The sequence below is a fragment of the Rattus norvegicus genome, chromosome 1 (genome assembly GCF_036323735.1).
Source record: "Rattus norvegicus strain BN/NHsdMcwi chromosome 1, GRCr8, whole genome shotgun sequence".
NCBI classification, from domain to species: domain Eukaryota; kingdom Metazoa; phylum Chordata; class Mammalia; order Rodentia; family Muridae; genus Rattus; species Rattus norvegicus.
Genome location: NC_086019.1, coordinates 172,827,933 through 172,851,470, shown reverse-complemented (window position 1 = coordinate 172,851,470; position 23,538 = coordinate 172,827,933). Strand labels below are relative to the sequence as shown.

The 23,538-nt window shown below is 41.0% G+C and overlaps 1 protein-coding gene across 11 annotated transcripts in view; it reads left to right on the top strand.

The window, feature by feature from the left end:
• Positions 1-23,538, top strand: part of Stk33 (serine/threonine kinase 33) — a 182,241-nt gene that overhangs the window by 41,931 nt on the left and 116,772 nt on the right. For 3 of the 11 annotated variants that reach the window (XM_039094535.2, XM_063279334.1, XM_063279337.1), the window contains one exon: positions 21,239-21,382. The exons of the other annotated variants lie outside the window; for them this stretch is intronic. The gene's annotated coding sequence lies outside the window, so the exon portion shown is untranslated. The remainder of the gene's footprint in view (positions 1-21,238; positions 21,383-23,538) is intronic. 11 annotated transcript variants of the gene reach the window in all.

The following is a 23,538-nucleotide window of genomic DNA, read 5'->3' as shown; positions in this document are numbered from 1 at the left end:
ACTGCTGTTGTTGATTTGGGGTGCTCCACTGCTTTAGCCTGGCAGCGAAAAGGCTCTTGTTTTGGGGTGTAACCTGTTTTTGCTGAGTTTGTGTTTGAAGTGAGTTTCCAGGCCAGTAGTTTTTTTTTTTTTTGTTTTTTTGTTTGTTTGTTTTGATCTGTGTATTTGTTTGAGACAGGCTCTCACTCTGTAGTCTTACTACCTGATGCTCAGGTTTCTGATGCTCAGTATCAACATGAGTCACCACGAGACTGCAGGTCTGTTTTTAATTTCCACATTTGTTCACTTACACTGTCACTCAAGTGATACTCAGGGCCTTGCCAGAGAGCCCATCACCTCTGTTGAGAGAACCAGCCCTGAGACACGGTATGATGCCAGGAGGCTCCTATCATGCCTAAGGAGCTGGGCTTGATAGCAGTGCCAGTCTCTATGGGAAGGGCTGGGTGGGCTGAACTTTTACGTGGATTCACATTTGTATTATTAGCCAAGCTATCTAAAATTTTATTTGTTCAGATGTCATTTCTGTTTTTTTCCCCTCAAGGCCTTTCTGTAAACTAAATCATTGAGTAGTAAAATTCTTCTGGCTAGACCTGATGCATCCTGGCTATATTTATATATGGAGGGAGAAGAGTCCCTTAGCAAGCACACCCATTTATCCATCAGCATAGTCGTACTCGACTGTTTCCTTCTCAGGGCTTAGGTGTTGTGCTGTGGTCAGATAGTTACTTGACCAGATACCGGTGCTTCACAGGCTGGAGATTATCTGAGACAGCAAACTCCTGAGCCTCGATGCTTGAGGAACTCTTCCTGAAAGGTTCGTGCTCTCTGCTCACCCTCTTGGTATCTTTATAAGGAGTAGACATTGTTCCTCTTTTAAAGTCTGCAGAGACAGGTAAACGTGTGTCCACTCACTCACTCGTTCTCTCACTCTCTATTTTGGGCAGCAGAAACTGCTGTGGGAGGAAACATATCAGGCTGCCCATTTGTAAAAATGGGCAGTTGCATTGCCCATTTATGGGAAACTGCCAGCTTTCTAGAAAAATGTCTGTTTTTAGCTGTTTTCTTTGGTTGGTTGCCACAATATCGTCCATACTTATGACTATACTAAAATGAGAAGATTCACCCTTACTTATTATGGCTGTGAGCAGGGAAACAAGTGGTAAATGCCTTCAGACTTTATGACGTACCAATTTCAAGAGCATGGATTTCAGAGCAGATTATTTGGGCTCGTAATCTAGAACTACTGATGTTTGCCCTTTGGTTGTGTGATATTGGCAAAGTTTTATTTGTAAAATTCAGATAATTATAGTGTCTACATCATAGGATTGATTTCTCGAGTTAGTTAACACATACGGTACTCTTATTGCACTGCCTGGCTCGTCGGAAACAATTTTTTACTATTACTTTTGTCATTATTGTACTAATATGTATATTCCTTATATATGATATATGTTACTTATAAAAACTATACCTAATTCACCAATTGCATGTCTATTATTGACTTTATTTACCTTAATATGTAAACATTAAACATATAATGTATACACATGTACTTTTTTAATTCATTAAAACTACCTCTGAGGCCTGGGATGCAGCTCAGTTGATAAAGTATTTGCCTAACAAAATTCTAGGTTCAACCCACAGTACTGCATAAACAGGGCATGTGGCACATGTCTATTATCCCAGCATTTGGGGGATAGAGACAGGAGGAAAGTTCAATGTATATTGTGACTTTGAGGCCAGCCTGGGCTACAGAAGACCCTGTATCAAAAAACCTGAAAATTAACAAAACCTAAACAAATAGACAAAATTGTCCTAACTCATCAGCTCCCCATCATTGACTACATGTTCATCAGTTTCCTGTCCACCTTTCTCACTAAACAGTAATATCCAGGATACAATAGAAAGTAACTCATCGTGCCAAAAGTCAAGAAAACTCAGGTTCCATGAAAAAAAGCAGTGCCAGACACCAATACTTGATTACATAGATGTTGGAATTATTGATGGTGATTTTTAGGAAGTCAAGATAAAATGCTTTGGTGAGTAATTCACAATACACTTGAAATAAAAGAAGACCTCCAGTTTCGGCTACGGCGGCCATCCTCCAGTAACTCGCCAAAATGACGATCATAAAAGGAAAGAGGAGAGATACTCGGTATTTGTTCTCTAGGCCTTTTAGGAAACATGGAGTTGTTCCTTTGGCCACATACATGCGAATCTACAAGAAGGGTGATATCGTAGACTGTCGGCGCCAGCACCGACACGGTACCGAGAATCGGGCGAAAGCCTGCGGGATGAAAGAAGCACACACACACAGGTTATTCGTGTCAAGACAGAAGAGGAAGAGAGCTTCTGGTTTCTTTATTGACCAAACTATATATCCAAAGAACACCACTTAGCAGGTATCTGTCAAGCACAGTGGGGAACCCTGGCTGAGACTTCGGTAACAAAGGACCGACTATGTGGCCTGAATAAATTAGGGAAATAACCAGGAAGGCCAGCCTAATTCTGACTCAGGTGAGAAGTACCTGGCCAGACTGTTCCCAGTTGGGGACAAAAGGCTTCCACATGCAAGGGCAGGGCTCAGCAGGGGTCAAACCTTGTTGGAGACCCAGAAGGGTCTTGTTCAGGCTGACAACATTCTGTGAATGTAAACTTCTTGTGCCACACAGTGACAAAGCAACCAGGCCCAAATCCAATATGGCTCCCACAGTAGACATCAAGGGAATGGGCACTGTTCAAAAGGAATACCCCAAAAGTGTTACCATGGCAAAACCGGAAGAGTCTACAATGTCACCCAGCATGCTGTGGGCATCATTGTAAACAAGTAAGTTAAAGACAAGATTCTGGCCAAGAGGATCAATGTGCAGATTGAGCACATCGAGCACTCGAAGAGCAGAGAAGCTTCCTGAAGCGGGTGAAGGACAACGATCAGAAGAAAAAGGAAGCCAAAGAGAAGGGCACCTGGGTTCAGCTGAAGCGTCAGCCTGCACCACCCAGAGAAGCCCACTTTGTGAGGACTAAGGAAAGGAGCTTAATCTACTGGAGCCCATGCCATACGGATTTATGGCCTAATGTACACAAAGGAAATAAAGGACCCTGACTGGAAAAAAAAAAAAGAAGACGACCTCCAAATGTCTCCGCAGAGAAATGTAAGGAAGAAACACATGGAGTTGAGATACTGAGTCTGTAGTCAGGCTTGATTTGATTCTAGCACAGAAGTTAAGCAGTGGCACTTCATTGCTGGTGTGCTGTGTTTCCTCTTGAGTCACAACCTGAGCACAAGACAGTGTCTTCCCTAATTTTGTGACTTTTACCTCTTTTTTTCCAGGTCTTCAACAACTATAAATAGTTATTGATGTGTACCCATTTTCATTAATATGCCATCACATCTGTGGGTCTTTTCTATTTGTAAATTCATTTTCTTTATACTCAGGAAGGTCTAGTTGTATTATTTTTTTCCTAATTTTTTCCTTCTCATTTTTTATGTTTATTTCAACTCTAGTAAGGTAAATGTTAGACAGTCTGGACCAATTCCTTAACTTTTCTTATGTATTCACTCTCATTTTATATCTTTTGTCATTTATTCTATTCTTGAAATTCATCTTCTAACTCTTTAGCTTTCTAGTCTTAAATTTCAGGGCTCACTACATGTAAGAGAAGTAAATTTCAGTAGTCCATGGCACAGAGGGTGGCTATAGTTAGTCATAATGTGCTGTATATTTCAAAGAAGCAAGAAGAAAGGATGCTGGCTGAGATAAATGTACTTAAGTGGATTTGAATGGCATGTATACATATATTGAATATCACTTAATGTCTAATAACTGTGTTGTTTCTTAAGTCAATTAAAAATTAAATGAAAATTTAAAGTTGTCTTTCTAGTTTCAGAAATTTTTTATTGTGGTTTTTATTTCATGGATGATGGGGCCTTGTTTAGATCCCAGAGGATACCCATGGTTGTGTAGTCCTGGGTGTGTTTTCTGTGTTAATATCTGTTTCTTGTACTTGACTTGTTCTTTCTCACTTTTGAGTCTTGCCTAAAACATTGATTTACCCTTGACTATCTTTTCTAGTTAGGATTAGAGTATTAAAATTTCATCAGAAATGGTATCAAATAGTGCAGGGACCTGATTACAGCTAAGTCTCCTGGGGGCAATAGGCACATCTGTGTGTGCACATCTGTCTCCTTGGGTCAGACAGTTTCCCTAGTGAGTGCTCTGGGAGCTGAAAAGGGGAAGATCCATAAAGGCTTTGTTTTTGATTGTAGATATACTTGAACCCCAAGTTTGGACTTATCTGGAAGGGTGATTTCTTTAAAAAAAAAGTTGGGGAAGAGTAATGATTGCAAGTTTGTACTGTTTATTGTGTTGCTATGACTAGAATATTGACTTTCATGGAAGAAGGTTGATTTTGGCTCATCGTTTCAGAGTGATTTCAGTCCATTATAGCAGAAGGAAAGGCCTGGTGTCAGCATAGGTGGTCTTGTTCACATGTTGTGTACTAGAAGTCAGAAAACAATTAGGGCAGGTGCAGAAGTGAGTATGATGTTCAAATATTCATCCCCAGTGACCATTTCCAACAGCCAGAAGATTTTATACCTCAAGTTCTGCTAGTCAAGGAGTAAGCAATGAAAGCATGAGCTTGTGGGAGGACATTTTAGATTCCAACTGTAGCGAAGCCCAATAACTCACTACCTGGTCCTTGTATGTTTCTTTCTTTCTTTTTTCTAGAGACACCAGATCATTTATTAATAGAAGTAATAGTAATATAGATAGAAATGCTCTCTATATACATGTATATATGATATGTATCTATATAAATGGATAATAAAGAGGCAACAAGATAAGGTTTAAGAAAGTAATAATCAATCTCTTTATGTCCATGATAAGGCCCCATTTACATTTTCTTTTTTTTTATCTTTATTAACTTGAGTATTTCTTATTTACATTTCGATTGTTATTCCCCTTCCTGGTTTCCAGGCCAACATCCCCCTAACTCCTCCCTCTCCCCTTCTATGTGGACTTCCCTTCCCCATCCTCCCTCCATTATCACCCTTCTCCCAACAATCACATTCACTGGGGGTTCAGTCTTGGCAGGACCAAGGGCTTCCCCTTTTGCTGGTGCTCTTACTAGGCTATTCATTGCTACCTATGAGGTCAGAGTCCAGGGTCAGTCCATGTATAGACTTTAGGTAGTGGCTTAGTCCCTGGAAGCTCTGGTTGGTTGGCATTGTTGTTCATATGGGGTCTCGAGCCCCTTCAAGCTCTTCCAGTTCTTTCTCTGATTCCTTCAATGGGGTCCCGTTCTCAGTTCAGTGATTTGCTGCTGGCATTCGCCTATGTATTTGCTGTATTCTGGCTGTGTCTCTCAGGAGAGATCTACATCCGGCTCCTGTCGGCCTGCACTTCCTTGCTTCATCCATCTTATCTAGTTTGGTGACTGTATATGTATGGGCCACATGTGGGGCAGGCTCTGAATGGGCGTTCCTTCTGGGTCTGTTTTAATCTTTGCCTCTCTATTCCTTGCCAAGGGTATTCTTGTTCCCCTTTTAAAGAAGGAGTGAAGCATTCACATTTTGATCATCCGTCTTGAGTTTCATTTGTTCTAGGCATCTAGGGTAATTCAAGCATTTGGGCTAATAGCCACTTATCAACGAGTGCATACCATGTGTGTTTTTCTGTGATTGGGTTAGCTCACTCAGGATGATATTTTCCAGTTCCAACCATTTGCCTACGAATTTCATAAAGTCATTGTTTTTGATAGCTGAGTAATATTCCATTGTGTAGATGTACCACATTTTCTGTATCCATTCCTCTGTTGAAGGGCATCTGGGTTCTTTCCAGCTTCTGGCTATTATAAATAAGGCTGCGATGAACATAGTGGAGCACGTGTCTTTTTTATATGTTAGGGCATCTTTTGGGTATATGCCCAAGAGAGGTATAGCTGGATCCTCAGGCAGTTCAATGTCCAATTTTCTGAGGAACCTCCAGACTGATTTCCAGAATGGTTGTACCAGTCTGCAATCCCACCAACAATGGAGGAGTGTTCCTCTTTCTCCGCATCCTCGCCAGCATCTGTTGTCCCCTGAGTTTTTGATCTTAGCCATTCTCACTGGTGTGAGGTGAAATCTCAGGGTTGTTTTGATTTGCATTTCCCTTATGACTAAAGAATTCAACATTTCTTTAGGTGTTTCTCAGCCATTCGGCATTCCTCAGCTGTGAATTGTTTGTTTAGCTCTGAACCCCATTTTTTTTTACAGTTTTTTTTATTAACTTGAGTATTTCTTATATACATTTCGAGTGTTATTCCCTTTCCCGGTCTCCGGGCAAACATCCCCCCTCCCCCCTCCCCTTCCTTATGGGTGTTCCCCTCCCAACCCTCCCCCCATTGCCGCCCTCCCCCCATAGACTAGTTCACTGGGGGTTCAGTCTTAGCAGGACCCAGGGCTTCCCCTTCCAATGGTGCTCTTACTAGGATATTCATTGCTACCTATGGGGTCAGAGTCCAGGGTCAGTCCATGTATAGTCTTTAGGTAGTGGCTTAGTCCCTGGAAGCTCTGGTTGCTTGGCATTGTTGTATTTTTGGGGTCTCGAGCCCCTTCAAGCTCTTCCAGTTCTTTCTCTGATTCCTTCAATAGGGGACCTATTCTCAGTTCAGTGGTTTGCTGCTGGCATTCGCCTCTGTATTTGCTGTATTCTGGCTGTGTCTCTCAGGAGAGATCTACATCCGGCTCCTGTCGGTCTGCACTTCTTTGCTTCATCCATCTTGTCTAATTGGGTGGCTGTATATGTATGGGCCACATGTGGGGCAGGCTCTGAATGGGTGTTCCTTCAGTCTCTGTTTTAATCTTTGCCTCTCCCTTCCCTGCCAAGGGTATTCTTTTTCCTCATTTAAAGAAGGAGTGAAGCATTCACATTTTGATCATCCGTCTTGAGTTTCGTTTGTTCTAGGGATCTAGGGTAATTCAAGCATTTGGGCTAATAGCCACTTATCAATGAGTGCATACCATGTATGTCTTTCTGTGATTGGGTTAGCTCACTCAGGATGATATTTTCCAGTTCCAACCATTTGCCTACGAATTTCATAAAGCCGTTGTTTTTGATAGCTGAGTAATATTCCATTGTGTAGATGTACCACATTTTCTGTATCCATTCCTCTGTTGAAGGGCATCTGGGTTCTTTCCATTTTCTGGCTATTATAAATAAGGCTGCGATGAACATAGTGGAGCACGTGTCTCTTTTCTATGTTGAGGCATCTTTTGGGTATATGCCCAAGAGAGGTATAGCTGGATCCTCAGGCAGTTCAATGTCCAATTTTCTGAGGAACCTCCAGACTGATTTCCAGAATGGTTGTACCAGTCTGCAATCCCACCAACAATGGAGGAGTGTTCCTCTTTCTCCACATCCTCGCCAGCATCTGCTGTCACCTGAGTTTTTGATCTTAGCCATTCTCACTGGTGTGAGGTGAAATCTCAGGGTTGTTTTGATTTGCATTTCCCTTATGACTAAAGATGTTGAACATTTCTTTAGGTGTTTCTCAGCCATTCGGCATTCCTCAGCTGTGAATTCTTTGTTTAGCTCTGAACCCCATTTTTTAATAGGGTTATTTGTTTCCCTGCGGTCTAACTTCTTGAGTTCTTTGTATATTTTTGATATAAGGCCTCTATCTGTTGTAGGATTGGTAAAGATCTTTTCCCAATCTGTTGGTTGCCGTTTTGTCCTAACCACAGTGTCCTTTGCCTTACAGAAGCTTTGCAGTTTTATGAGATCCCATTTGTTGATTCTTGATCTTAGAGCATAAGCCATTGGTGTTTTGTTCAGGAAATTTTTTCCAGTGCCCATGTGTTCGAGATGCTGCCCTAGTTTTTCTTCTATTAGTTTGAGTGTATCTGGTTTGATGTGGAGGTCCTTGATCCACTTGGACTTAAGCTTTGTACAGGGTGATAAGCATGGATCGATCTGCACTCTTGTACATATTGACCTCCAGTTGAACCAGCACCATTTGCCGAAAATGCTATCTTTTTTCCATTTGATGGTTTTGGCTCCTTTGTCAAAAATCAAGTGCCCATAGGTGTGTGGGTTCATTTCTGGGTCTTCAATTCTGTTCCATTGGTCTATCTGTCTGTCTCTGTACCAATATCATGCAGTTTTTATCACTATTGCTCTGTAATACTACTTGAGTTCAGGGATAGTGATTCCCCCTGAAGTCCTTTTATTGTTGAGGATAGTTTTAGCTATCCTGGGTTTTTTGTTATTCCAGATGAATTTGCAAATTGTTCTGTCTAACTCTTTGAAGAATTGGATTGGTATTTTGATGGGGATTGCATTGAATCTGTAGATCCCTTTTGGTAAAATGGCCCTTTTTACTATATTAATCCTGCCAATCCATGAGCATGGGAGATCTTTCCATCTTCTGAGGTCTTCTTCAATTTCTTTCTTCAGAGTCTTGAAGTTCTTATTGTACAGATCTTTTACTTGCTTGGTTAAAGTCACACCGAGGTACTTTATATTATTTGGGTCTATTATGAAGGGTGTCGTTTCCCTAATTTCTTTCTCGGCTTGTTTCTCTTTTGTGTAGAGGAAGGCTACTGATTTATTTGAGTTAATTTTATACCCAGCCACTTTGCTGAAGTTGTTTATCAGCTTTAGTAGTTCTCTGGTGGAACTTTTGGGATCACTTAAATATACTATCATATCATCTGCAAATAGTGATATTTTGACTTCTTCTTTTCCGATCTCTATCCCCTTGACCTCCTTTTGTTGTCTGATTGCTCTGGCTAGAACTTCAAGAACTATATTGAATAAGTAGGGAGAGAGTGGGCAGCCTTGTCTAGTCCCTGATTTTAGTGGGATTGCTTCAAGTTTTTCTACATTTAGTTTAATGTTAGCAACTGGTTTGCTGTATATGGCTTTTACTATGTTTAGGTATGGGCCTTGAATTCCTATTCTTTCCAGGACTTTTATCATGAAGGGGTGTTGAATTTTGTCAAATGCTTTCTCAGCATCTAATGAAATGATCATGTGGTTTTGTTCTTTCAGTTTGTTTATATAATGGATCACGTTGATGGTTTTCCGTATACTAAACCATCCCTGCATGCCTGGGATGAAGCCTACTTGATCATGGTGGATGATTGTTTTGATGTGCTCTTGGATTCGGTTTGCCAGAATTTTATTGAGTATTTTTGCGTCGATATTCATAAGGGAAATTGGTCTGAAGTTCTCTTTCTTTGTTGGGTCTTTGTGTGGTTTAGGTATAAGAGTAATTGTGGCTTCATAGAAGGAATTCGGTAGTGCTCCATCTGTTTCAATTTTGTGGAATAGTTTGGAGACTATTGGTACGAAGTCTTCTATGAAGGTCTGATAGAATTCTGCACTAAACCCATCTGGACCTGGGCTCTTTTTGGTTGGAAGACCTTTAATGACTGCTTCTATTTCCTTTGGAGTTATGGGGTTGTTTAACTGGTTTATCTGTTCCTGATTTAACTTTGGTACCTGGTATCTGTCTAGGATATTGTCCATTTCCTGCAGATTTTCAAGTTTTGTTGAATATAGGCTTTTGTAGTAAGATCTGTTGATTTTTTGAATTTCCTCTGAATCTGGAGTTATGTCTCCCTTTTCATTTCTGATTTTGTTAATTTGGACACACTCTCTGTGTCCTCTCATTAGTCTGGCTAAGGGTTTATCTATCTTGTTGATTTTCTCAAAGAACCAACTTTTGGTTCTGTTGATTCTTTCTCTGGTCCATTTTGTTTCTACTTGGTTGATTTCAGCTCTGAGTTTGATTATTTCCTGCCTTCTACTCCTCCTGTGTGTGTTTGCTTCTTTTTGTTCTAGAACTTTTAGGTGTGCTGTCAAGCTGCTGACATATGCTCTCTCCTGTTTCTTTCTGCAGGCACTCAGCGCTATGAGTTTTCCTCTTAGCACGGCTTTCATTGTGTCCCATAAGTTTGGGTATGTTGTACCTTCATTTTCATTAAATTCTAAAAAGTCTTTAATTTCTTTCTTTATTTCTTTCTTGACCAGGTTATCATTGAGTAGAGCATTGTTCAATTTCCACGTATATGTGGGCATTCTTCCCTTATTGTTATTGAAGACCAGTTTTAGGCCGTGGTGGTCCAATAGCACGCATGGGATTATTTCTATCTTTCTGTACTTGTTGAGGCCCGTTTTTTGACCAATTATATGGTCAGTTTTGGAGAAAGTACCATGAGGAGCTGAGAAGAAGGTATATCCTTTTGCTTTAGGATAGAATGTTCTATAAATATCTGTTAAGTCCATTTGGTTCATGACTTCTCTTTGTCTACGTCTCTGTTTAATTTCTGTTTCCATGATCTGTCCATTGATGAGAGTGGGGTGTTGAAATCTCCTACTGTTATTGTGTGAGGTGCAATGTGTGTTTTGAGCTTTAGTAAGGTTTCTTTTACGTATGTAGGTGCCCTTGTATTTGGGGCATAGATATTTAGGATTGAGAGTTCATCTTGGTGGATTTTTCCTTTGATGAATATGAAGTGTTCTTCCTTATCTTTTTTGATGAATTTTAGTTGAAAATTGATTTTATTTGATATTAGAATGGCTACTCCAGCTTGCTTCTTTTGACCATTTGCTTGGAAAGTTGTTTTCCAGCCTTTCACTCTGAGGTAGTGTCTGTCTTTGTCTCTGAGGTGTGTTTCCTATAGGCAGCAGAATGCAGGGTCCTCGTTGTGTATCCAGTTTGTTAATCTATGTCTTTTTATTGGGGAGTTGAGGCCATTGACGTTGAGAGATATTAAGGAATAGTGACTATTGCTTCCTGTTATATTCATATTTGGATATGAGGTTATGTTTGTGTGCTTTTCTTCTCTTTGTTTTGTTGCCAAGACGATTAGTTTCTTGCTTCTTCTAGGGTATAGCTTGCCTCCTTATGTTGGGCTTTAACATTTATTATCCTTTGTAGTGCTGGATTTGTAGAAAGATATTGTGTAAATTTGGTTTTGTCATGGAATATCTTGGTTTTTCCATCTATGTTAATTGAGAGTTTTGCTGGATACAGTAACCTGGGCTGGCATTTGTGTTCTCTTCAGACACGCCAGAAGAGGGCATCAGGTTGTGAGCCACCATGTGGTTGCTGGGAATTGAACTTAGGAAGGGCAGTCAGTCAGTGCTCTTAACCGCTGAGCCATCTCTCCAGCCCCGGCATTTGTATTCTCTTAGGGTCTGTATGACATCTGTCCAGGATCTTCTGGCTTTCGTAGTTTCTGGCGAAAAGTCTGGTGTAATTCTGATAGGTCTGCCTTTATATTTACTTGACCTTTTTCCCTTACTGCTTTTAATATTCCTTCTTTATTTTGTGCGTTTGGTGTTTTGACTATTATGTGACGGGAGGTGTTTCTTTTCTGGTCCAATCTATTTGGAGTTCTGTAGGCTTCTTGTATGGCTATGGGTATCTCTTTTTTTAGGTTAGGGAAGTTTTCTTTTATGATTTTGTTGAAGATATTTACTGGTCCTTTGAGCTGGGAGTCTTCACTCTCTTCTATACCTATTATCCTTAGGTTTGATCTTCTCCTTGAGTCCTGGATTTCCTGTATGTTTTGGACCAGTAGCTTTTTCCGCTTTACATTATCTTTGACAGTTGAGTCAATGATTTCTATGGAATCTTCTGCTTCTGAGATTCTCTCTTCCATCTCTTGTATTCTGTTGGTGAAGCTCGTATCTACAGCTCCTTGTCTCTTCTTTTGGTTTTCTATATCCAGGGTTGTTTCCATGTGTTCTTTCCTGATTGCTTCTATTTCCATTTTTAATTCCTTTAACTGTTAGATTGTGTTTTCCTGGAATTCATTCAGGGATTTTTGTGTCTCCTCTCTATGGGCTTCTACTTGTTTATTTATGTTTTCCTGGAATTCTTTCAGGGATTTTTGCGATTCCTCTCTGTAGGCTTCTACTTGTTTATTAATGTTTTCCTGTGTTTCTCTAAGGGAGTTCTTCACGTCTTTCTTGAAGTCCTCCAGCATCATGATCAAATATGATTTTAAATCTAGGTCTTGCTTTTCTGGTGTGTTTGGATATTCAGTGTTTGGTTTGGTGGGAGAATTGGGCTCTGATGATGCCATGTAGTCTTAGTTTCTGTTGCTTGGGTTCCTGCGCTTGCCTCTCGCCATCAGATTATCTCTAGTGTTACTTTGTTCTGCTATTTCTGACAGTGGCTAGACTGTCCTATAAGCCTGTGTGTCAGGAGTGCTGTAGACCTGTTTTCTTGTTTTCTTTCAGCCAGTTATGGGGACAGAGTGTTCTGCTTTCGGGTGTGTAGTTTTTCCTATCTACAGGTCTTCAGCTGTTCCTGTGGGCCTGTGTCTTTCAGGAAGGTCACTTGCAGCAGAAAAGTTGGTCTTACCTGTGGTCCCGAGGCTCAAGTTTGCTTGTGGGGTGTTGCTTATGAGCTCTCCGCGGTGGCAGCAACCAGGAAGTTCTGCGCCACCGTTTCCGGGAGCTTCCGTGCACCAGGGTTCCAGATGGCGTTTGGTGTTTTCCTCTGGCGTCAGAGATGTGTGCAGAGTGCATTCTCTTCTGGTTTTCCAGGCGTGTCTGCCTCTCTGAAGGTTTAGCTCTCCCTCCCACGGGATTTGGGTGCAGAGAACTGTTTATCTGGTAGATCCCTTCAGGTTCTGGCGGTGTCTCAGATGCAGCGGTCCTGCTGCTCTTGGCCCCTCCTCTACAGAAACCCAGAGGCTTTATACAGTTTCCTCTTGGGCCAGGGATGTGGGCAGGGGTGGGCAGTGTTGGTGGTCTCTTCTGCTCTGCAGCCTCAGGAGTGCCCACCTGACCAGGCGGTGAGGTCTCTCTCCCATGGGGTTTGGGAGCAGAGAGCTGCTGCGGGCCGAGATCCGCGGGTTTGAGACTCCTGGTTAAACACCGGAAGTGCCCGGTCCTAGAGGAATTTTGCCTCCGTGTGTCCTGAGTTCACCAGGCAGGTCTCTTGCAGCAGAAAAGTTGGTCTTACCTGTGGTCCCAAGGCTCAAGTTTGCTTGTGGGGTGCTGCCTACGAGCTCTCTGTGGCAGCAGCAACCAGGAAGATCTCTTTCTTTTCCTTTTAAGGTGCTTAGGGAAACTCAATTCATCACTACAAGGAATTATTTATTCTCTTTTAATTCCTAAACATTTACCTGGTATTTTCCATTTTCCCAGAGAATCTTGAGTGTGTAATATCTTTCCAATGGCAGCCTTTGCACAGAACCTGGTCTTCAGTTGCTGAACATGACTGCACAGAGATGCTCTTTTGTTTCTGATGACTGTGGACAGTTGTTCTCTAATAATAGCTACTTCATTTTGGAAGACCGTATGTCTCTTAGAGCAAGACAGTGTAGCGCCCACTGGAGCCTCAGTTGTCTAACTGTTCTTCATGGATGATGATTTCATTTGTCAGAAAATCAATTTCTTGGAGACTCACTGAACATGACCATTTTGTGTGGTATATAACACACACACACACACACACACACACACACACACACACCAACGTTAAGCAAATTTGAAGAAATAGTATCCTATGGCTAATGTTATACTCTTGAATTTCTATTTAATTTTAAACCATAGGCCCCACAAATAACCTAGTGTTCATAAGACACTACAGTGTGGTTCTTTATATTCTAGATACTTGGGTGTAGTTTGAACCCTTTGTAGATTCTAAGGAAGGTACTACATTTCTCTGCAGAGAAAAGTGGGTCTACACACTTATATATATTTTTAGAAGAGTCACAGTTTCTAGGCACAAACATAGTTCCCTAGTTCTAAAGCTTCTCTCCTTAGAATTATCTTGCTTTGCTGACATATTTCACTCAGCATGCTTGGACAAATATCATCAACTGCACAGCAGATATTCTGCTCTTCGTCTTGCTAAGTAGAATTGATAAAAGTTTGCTAGAAAAAGCATGTAATAAATAAAACCCATAAATAAAGTCATTAATGAAACAGTAAAGTAAATACAACCTCCTCTTGTGTATCAGGATTAAAAGTCTTGAGAGGTAGGGGGTGGCAAGATGGCTCAGCAGGTGACAGAGTAGCTGCCAAGCCTGATAATTTGAGTTTGAACCCTGAACCCACATGGTGAAAGGTGAGAAAGGAACCCCAAAGGTCGATAGGGCTTAGACCCCTACATGTTTGCTGTGGTGTCCACATGCACACATGAGGTAAGGCAATGACTGTTAGGCTGCCATTGTCAGTTCTTCGTTCTTCCCTGTGGGGTAGTTGTGTTTACTCAGCATATGGACTGGGAGAAATGGATTGGCTTCTGGTGTGTGAGGAGCCATTGTCCTTCACAGAGCTGGCCCAGTCCTTAGCAAGTTAGTCCATTAGCAGCAGCTGAAGCTTTGGCCACTTCCGTTTCTGGTAGAGGGACTCATTTTCCTACGTTACCTTGCCCCACTTTTCTGTACAAATGCCATTTGGTAGTGAGACCCAAGCCACAGCCTTGTTGGAAGGGTTTAGAATATTCTTTTTGCTGTAAACTCCAGCATTTCCTCCTTTTGCCCCATTGTGTTTTTTTATATTTATTTCCATAAATACTAATTAAATTCTTTCTGTGAGTCAGGCTTTGTTCATGTGGGGAACACACTGCACTGATGGAACAGGCTCCCATGTCTGACTATGTGCAGTTGGCCCTCATTCTTCTAGGTCCTTCCTCTAGCAGTGCCTCGCTATCCCTGTACCACCAGTGCCCTCAGCAGCAACCCTGCTATTGTTTCTGATTCTCCTAGGTTTCAATGTTAATTGTTTCTTATCCACCTTTGAAATGATCACCTGCAGTTTTTCTTCTGCCCTGGACAACAACTCCAAACATAAATTTTCTTGTGTAATTTTTCTTTTGCTTGGAACAACCAATTTTTTTCTTCTTAAGTAATCATGTAAATATGTAAATCATAAAGTACAATTTATGTTGCTGATATGTTTGGGCCACTGTTTTGGAACTAACATCATGGGAAAATAGCATTAATGTGCAAAAATCACCCCAAAATTTAGACTTAGGATCTTTGAAAGATGTCTTAATAATGGGGACAATTTCAATAGATAAAATATAGGCTCATGCATTCAAAATGCTATTAGTGATCTTTCAAGAGCAGACATCAATCTCGGAAATCTTGTGTACAAACATGACAAAATTGGTCTGTCTTATACTTTGATAAAATCACAAAGTGGTTTTATTTTCCCTACATTTTTATGAATGTGTAACATTTGCATATTATTACAATAACTTGCACAGTCATTGAAACAAAAGCTATATGTTGTTAATGGTGCAGTTAAAAATGGATGCAGTACTTCCCTATTTTGTGGGAGTTTCCAACCATCTTTAGAAAATAAAGCCTTAAACCTTGTATATTTTGCAGTTGGCTCAGTGAGTATTCACTCTACATGCTGTCAGCCACCATTCTCAATGGGGACACCTTTAATTTATGGCAACCTTCTCTCTGGATGTGGGCAGCCTTACACCCTCTTTAACACAGTGGTTATTGCCAAAACCGAGCATAGATTCTAGATGAAAGTTACCTTATGTCTAAACTTTAACCATTAGAATTTTGTGTGTGTGTGTGTGTGTGTGTGTGTGTGTATGTGTGTGTGTGTGTGTGTGTGTGTGTAAGGAATAAGTGTGGAGGCTGAGGCAAGGGATGATAGCTTTCTTTTTGGTGAAGGCCAGATGGTAAACACTCTAGGTTCTGTGGGCTGTTCAGTCTCTGTTGTATCTGCTTTACCACTGTAGAGTAAAGGTTGGCATAGGCATGAATGAGCATAGCCCTGTAACTTAAAACTTGTTTGTAAGCATGGGCCAGACTTGGCTCCTGGACCATAGTCTGTGAACTCTTGGTTTAATTCTTGGAGTAAACCACTGTTACTCAAAGCATCTTCTAAGAACAGTGTTAGCAAAATTACTCATATGCTTACAAATATAGATTCTTGTTCCACACGTTACAATTTCAGAATCTGGGAGTGAACTCTAGGGCTCTTTATGTTTTTTACTAGCTGATGAGATGCTGCTGGTGCCTAGTAAAGTTAGAGAGGGCATTGTTTTTCTACTGTTGAAACCTACACAATTAAGCTGGGAAACTGCTTACAGTTGATCTTGAATCATTTTCCTATCTAAGTTTTCTGTGGGTCACAGAAAAATCATCAGATTCTACTACAAAAGCCTACATTCAACAAAACTGGAAAATCTGGATGAAATGGACAATTTTCTAGATAGATACCAAGTACCAAAGTTAAATCACGATCAGCTAAACCATCTAAACAGTCCATGACCCCTAAAGAAATAGAAGCAGTCATTAAAAGTCTCCCAACCAAAAACAGCCCAGAACTAGATGGATTTAGTGCAGAATTCTATCAGATTTTCAAAGACCTAATACCAACACTGTCCAAACTATTCTACAAAATAGAAATGGAAGGAGCACTACCAAATTCCTTCTATGAAGCCACAATTACTCTTATACCTAAACCACACAAAGACCCAACAAAGAAAGAGAACTTAAGACCACTTTCCCTTATGAACATTGATACAAAAATCCTCAATAAAATTCTCACAAACCGAATCCAAGAACACATCAAAATGATCATCCATCATGATCAAGTAGGTATTCAGGGATGGCTCAATATACGGAAACCCATCAACGTAATCCACTATATAAACAAACTCAAAGGGAAAAATCATGGTCATTTCATTAGATGCTGAGAAAGCATTTGACAAAATTCAACACCCCTTCATGGTAAAAGTCTGGGAAAGATTAGGAATTCAAGGCCCATACCTAAACACAGCAAATGCAATATACATCAAACCAGTAGCCAACATCAAACTAAATGGAGAGAAACTTGAAGCAATCCCACTAAAATCAGGGACTAGACAAGGCTGCCCACTCTCTCCCTACTTATTCAATATAGTACTCGAAGTCCTAGCCAGAGCAATCAGACAGCAAAAGGAGGTCAAAGGGATACAAATTGGAAAGGAAGAATTCAAAATATCACTATTTTCGGATGATATGATAGTGTACTTAAGTCGTAAGCCTCTTTTAAGCAGCAGTTGTATCTGGAACACAATTCCAAGTGTTGCTCTTTTTAAATTGTTTTAATTTTTTCTATTTGTGTGTATCACTTCCCTTCACCCTCTTTAATCTTTTAGACATTTTGTTCTCAGTATTCTTTTATCAGAATAAAGAAGAAAAAATGTTTCCAAAGAATCAGTCTTCAGGTTTGTTCATGCTACCTTCTGAGGCTTGTAAGTTCACTAGGGGAGTTTTGCCTCTATTCATTGTACTTTCTGCTATTGAATCATTCTCATCCCATTGCCAGAGATGAACACTAGGCTAATTGTGGTTTTCAGCTTTCTTTACCGGAAATGTTTTTGAAGTGGTAAGCTTCCCCTGGGGATAGCTCATACTTGTCACACTTAGAAACACATTCTTCATTGACTTTTTCAGCATTGATAATTTTGATTTCAATTTTAATTTTATTTTTATCAGAACATTTTGGAAAGTATTCCTAGGTTTTCAAATAGTAAATCTTACTTTTTTCTTGGGAGTGATGATTGGGGTCTTCCAACTTTTGAGCAAGTAAAACTCCCTTGCATTTATCTACTATCATACAAAAGTTAAATTCCAATTATTTTCCTATCAAGACTTTCTTTTCTTTCCTTACTAGTAAATTTCATTTTGCTTTGGAAGACTTTGACTTTCCTGGTTCCCCACCATGTGACTTTTGAGTATTTTTGCACTTACTGTTTTTCTATGCCTGATCTTAATACTTAAGAGCTGTTCCCTAACATCCAAGTGTAAAGAAAGTGAACTTTTGTTTCAGTCTATGAACATTTTTTTCCACACTTGAAACTAGTATGTAAATATTTTTGTTCCATTTCCAGGCACCGTGGGGTGTTTCCCATGTTCTTGTTGCTACGGTGCAGAGTCTCTCTTCAGCTCTAGGCAAAGAGGACTTAGCACACTTTTCAGCCCCACTCTCACCAGTTTTCTGTGGCCAGGGAGAGCAGCATGTCCACAGAGAGTCTCCCAGCTCTGCCACTCTTCTTGATTAATGTACTAGCTTACCCCCTTGCCATTATAACAAATTACCACAAACTTAAATCAATAGGAACTTATTATCATACAGTTCTGGAGGTCAGAAATCTGAAATCAATTTTATTGGGCTAAAGACAAGGTGTCAGCAAGGTCCAGGTTCCTTCTGGAGGCTCTCCGGACAAATCAACTGCCTTAGCTTTTGCATCTTCTGAAACTACATAATTGCTGAGGCCACAGCCTCTTTCTAGATCTTTGACAGGTCTGCCCCTGTATCACTCCGACACTGTTGTCATATCTCCTACTGTTCTCCTACATAACTTCTTCTAAGGACCCCTATGTTTCCCCAGGACATTCCTAGACCCTCTAGACTCAAGGATAACCATCTTGTGATTTGCAATGCAATCCAATCACCAAAATTCACACTCCCAGGTTTTGGGGACTAGAGCATGGATATTTCGAGTGAGGTCCATTGTTTCACCATAAGGAATCACAAATCTCTCAAGTCCAAGATTTTTCTAGGAAGCTTTAGTATCGAATTTTAGCCGTGGCTCTTTGCCACTGATGCCCTAGCTATACTTTGGTTTAGGAAAAGTCCCATTCATGCTTCCTCTGATGCCATACATAAGAGCAGATACAATGTCTGCTCACATTCTCCAGGTCCTGTCTGCCTATGGGCTCCAGAAACTAAGAGAAATAATTAGATTAAAATTAGGCAGAAAGGCCACACTTAATTTTCCAGTGGTCATTTTCCTGGAATTTTTCTCTCTACACAGTAAGTTAGTATTTACTGAATCAAAGACATTTTGTTCAAAGTAATTTGAAGCTTCAGCAGAAAATTAAGTTTGTTAGCTAAGAATAAGAACTCTGGATAGAGACTATTGGTGTTCAAATCCTAGTTTATTTTCTACTAGCAGTGACTTTGGGCAAGTCACATAGCCACAGTGACTTAATTTCCTTATCTAAATAATGGGGGATAATGATATTAATCCCAAAAGGCATTATAAACATTTTTTTTGGTTCTTTTTTTCAGAGCTGGGGACCGAACCCAGGGCCTTGCGCTTCCTAGGCAAGTGCTTTACCACTGAGCTAAATCCCCAACCCTCATTATAAACATTATAGTAGACATTTTTTCTTTTTATTTCTTTTCTTTTATTCTTGTGGTCTAGCTTAGATCTTTTCTTATTATTAGTAATCATTTTATTCATTTACATTTCAAATGATATCCCCCTCCACAACCTCCCCATCTTTTCCCCCCTCTCCCACCTTCCCTTTGCCTCTATGAAGGTGCTCCTCTACCTACTCACTCACTCACTCACTCACTCACTCACTCACTCACTCACTCACTCACTCACTCACTCACTCCTACCTCACCACATTAGAGTCCCTCTACACTGGGGCATCAAGCCTCCACACGACCAAGGGCCTCCCCTTCCATTGATGCCAGATAAGGCCATCCTCTGCTACATCTGCGTCTAGAGTCATGGGTCTCTCCACGTTTAGTCTCCGGGAGCACTGGGTGGCTCAGTTAGTTGATCTTGTTCTTCCTATGGGGTTGTAACCCCCTTCAGCCCCTTCTGTCCTTCCCCTCGCTCTTCTTATGGGCTCAGGCTGATGGTTGGCTGTGAGTATCTGCATCTGTATTAGTCAGGTGCTGGCAGAACCTCTCAGGGAACAGCCATACCAGGCTCTTGTCAGCAAGTGCTTCTTGGGCAGGGCCCCTGTGTACCATGGTGCGCTGTGCCTGGGGATTAGAAGATGATTTGAGAGAACTGACTCTCCCTTTATGTTATATGAGCCCTGGGGACTGAACTCAAGTCCTGAGGTTTGACAGCAGGCACTTTTACCCCTCAAAGCCATCCTACTCCTGGCCAAGATTACATATAATGAAGATCCAGACAGCTGTCAGGTATTTATTATTTCTATAAATAGACTAAAATGGGGTTATGTTCAAAAGTTTCAGAGTTTCTTCCCACATGTTTTTGAGTGTGGGATAGAGTCAGCATCTCACTGGCCTCAAATTCATGTTCCTTTTGATTTAGCTTCCCAAATGCTGTGATTACAGGCATATACCACAACGCCTACCTTGTGCTTATCTACTGCTCTGCATACAGCCATATCGCAGAACTTCATTGATCTGTGTTCTGCCCACCTCAGGGCATGGCTGCTTGGGGAGGTGGGGGTGGTGAAACTCAGGGAGTTTGACTGTGCTTATCTCACTGGACTGGTGCTGGGTGGGCTTCAGGGAAGCGCTGAGACGCTGCTTGCTCTGGGGGTGGGGAAGCACAGTCTGAGATGTGGGAAAGCTGGAGCTGTTTTGGGGGTCCCCTGGGTCTCTGATGAGGCCAGGGCTGTGGGGTTCTTAGACTCTTGGACATCCAGGTACCCCTGGGAGTCTCCGAAGAGCAGAGAATGGAATCAGGCATGCAGGCTGGAGACTGGCATCTAGTCAGGGAGGTGTGTGTGTGTGTGTGTGTGTGTAGGCGATTGTCGTAAGCTTGGCAGCAGTTGTTTAAGAGCTGAGCAGCCGTCTACGAGAGAATTAAACTAAGGTTCTGTAGGCAAAGGCCTTTTCCACCTTTCCCATGGTGTTGGTGGATGATAGAGACAGTCCATCTTTTCTATATTGTTTATTGGTTGTTCATCGCAGAAAATGGGTGTATATCTACTTCTCAGGGTCTGACCCAAGATTAAATACCTTTTGCAGGGAGGAATGTCTGGGAAGAGCTTGTTGGCTAAGCCCTCAGGGCCTCTAGGTACCTCATTAGCACGAAGAACTCTGTTCTGGGCCTACTTGATCACAAGTCATGTTTCCTTATATGGGGAGTGTGGCACATGTTCCAGGCCAGGAATCTGGCAAGGAGTGAGGAGTCACTTAAATCTCAGGTGTGTGCCCACTGAGTCTCCAGGTCTCAAGCCCGCTCTACCTTACCAAGCTTCCTGGCATGGTTTTACTGTTGCACAGAACTTCCTAGAGATGTTTTGAGTTGAATCAAATATTTATCATAGGGTAACTCACAGTGACATGACCAAATAGATCAGATAGATGCCTTATTCATTATCCTGTGATGGACTTAGGTGCTGCGTCCAGCTTGGCCATGTAGGGGATGGTGTGATGTGGTTCCCGCCCCTGGAATAGAGCCAGCAGGGCATGGGCCTCCCTAAGTGTTGATGGTTGCTGTGGGTGTAAGGTTATATATATATATATTTTATTTCCTTCAGGAAATATTCTCTCCGCCAAGATTAATGATTCCATAACAGCAGGAATCCAGGAGTCAAGGGTGCATCATGTCTCAGCAAAATTGTAAATGCTGAGACCTTCAGGACAGCCCTTAAAGCTATGGGTAGAACTATGAAAACAAAACTGTGAGTTCAAAAATATATAATTTCAACTATGCAAAATGTAAGGATGCAATATGAATTGTATAAGGAGCTTCACAGATCTAAAAGAACAGAGGCAGCTGCACTATGGGCCAGCTTGTTAGAAAGATGCTAAGGAGGGAGCTAAAGAGATTTAGGGAGTGGTGATCGCAAGGCAGGATCTCATTCAGCTAAGTTTTTGTTTGTTTGCACTTACAAAGGCTGGTAGATTCCCAGGTTCAAGGTCAGCCTGGGACAGAGGGAGTTTATGTCCAGTCCCAGGCATGCTAGCAATGGTTATTTTAGGGCAGGGTCCTACCCCACTAGCTTATTGTTTGTGCTTAACAAAGGCAGGCAGAGCTCTGAATTCTTTTGCAGTGTTAAAAATATATATGCTTATTGTCTCTAAGAATCAAGAGGCTGGGGTCATGGGATATGATTCATGGGATAATCAGAAGGGAACCTGGGGTAATGACTGAATTGATATGTAAATAAAAGTCTGCCATTTTGATATGCAAGAGATGAGATATCCAGAGAGTTTTTAGAATAGCAAGAAAAAGCTGTCTGGAGCAGAGCATAGGTTGTCAGCTTGTAACCCACTATTTGACTTCGAGTCATTCTTTTGCAGTTCCCAGGCACCCCTTCCTCAGAACCTCTGTCCAAGCTGAGGCTGGTCCTTGGCACTTAGGTTTTAGGCTCTGGCTTTAGTCATGAAGGTTCATAAATATAACCTGGGATAGTCTAGATTCAAGTTTGTAGATAAATATAATACCAAGCTCATAAGAAACTCATGTGTAAGATATACTAGTACTTGGTATGCTTTAACTCATACCTCCTTGCTTCTTTCACCCCAATATTATATTATTTTTTCTGATTTGTCTATTTTGGATTCTTTATATAAGTTGTATCATATATCTTTATCCTGTGCTTAAACATCTATGGAGATATTCATGTGATTGTGATTTTTTTTTTTTTTCTGGAGCTGGGGACCGAACCCAGGGCCTTGCCCTTGCTAGGCAAGTGCTCTACCCCTGAGCTAAATCCCCAACCCCGTGATTGTGATTTTTACCCTTACTCTTGTTAAATGTACTTTATCATGTAAGTTGATTTTTATTTAATTATTTATTTCTATGATTTGTGTGTGTAGGTGCTGTTGAAGGCTAGAGGCATTGGATGCCCTGGAGCTAGAATTAGAAGGAAACTATGAGTTGCTGGGAATCAAACTTGTGTCCTTTGCAAGAGCAGTACACATTCTCAACAACTGAGCTGTCTCTCCAGCCTAGTGTTACTCCTTTAATGTACGCTTGAATTTTGTAGTTGAGTTTTTGTACCTATTTTTATCTGGGTATTGGCGTACAGTGGTGTATTTGGCTTTATTATCAGAATAATGTTGCCTTCCTCAAATGGGTTTGGAAGTTTCCCTTTCTCTATACTTCTGAAATGTTAGAAAGAAGCTGAAATTAATGATTTAAACATTTGGTAGAATTCTCCATGAAGCCTGATTCTGATTCTGACCTTTTGTTGTTCAGAAGGTGACTTTCTAGTGGTCAGTGACCCATCTTCTCAGTAGTGTTAGTTTTGACTTTTTCCCCCTCAGTATTTAGAATTGTTAAGTTTCATGTTACTAATAATTTCCCCATTTCTTCTGAGAGTCTTGTTTGTTGGCATGTAATATTCGCTCTGGCCTTTAGTCTTCTCTTCATTTCAGTGGCATTCTGATTTTATTTAAATGTTCATTTTTCCTAGTTTATTAAAAGTCAAATCTCTTTATTCGCCTTTCTTGGTTTCTTTTGTTTTCTTTTTGATTCAGTCTGGATGCATTTTGGAAAAATTTGTCCTGTGTGTGTGTGTGTGTGTGTGTGTGTGTGTGAGAGAGAGAGAGAGAGAGAGAGAGAGAGAGAGAGAGAGAGAGAGAGAGAAGAGACAGAGAGAAAGTGGGTTCACACATACTGTGGTATGTATGTGAATGTTAGAGGACAACTTTATGGAGTGAGTTCTCTTCATGGCTTCTGGGGATCAAGCTTAAGATGTCAGGATTAGGTGTCAAGTGCCTTTGCCCACCGAGACATCTCAATGTCCCTGGATGAACTTTTTCAATAGATCGATCTTCTAATTACAACTCCTCTGAGTTTCTCTGGCTGTTAGGCTGATTCCTTTTTAGT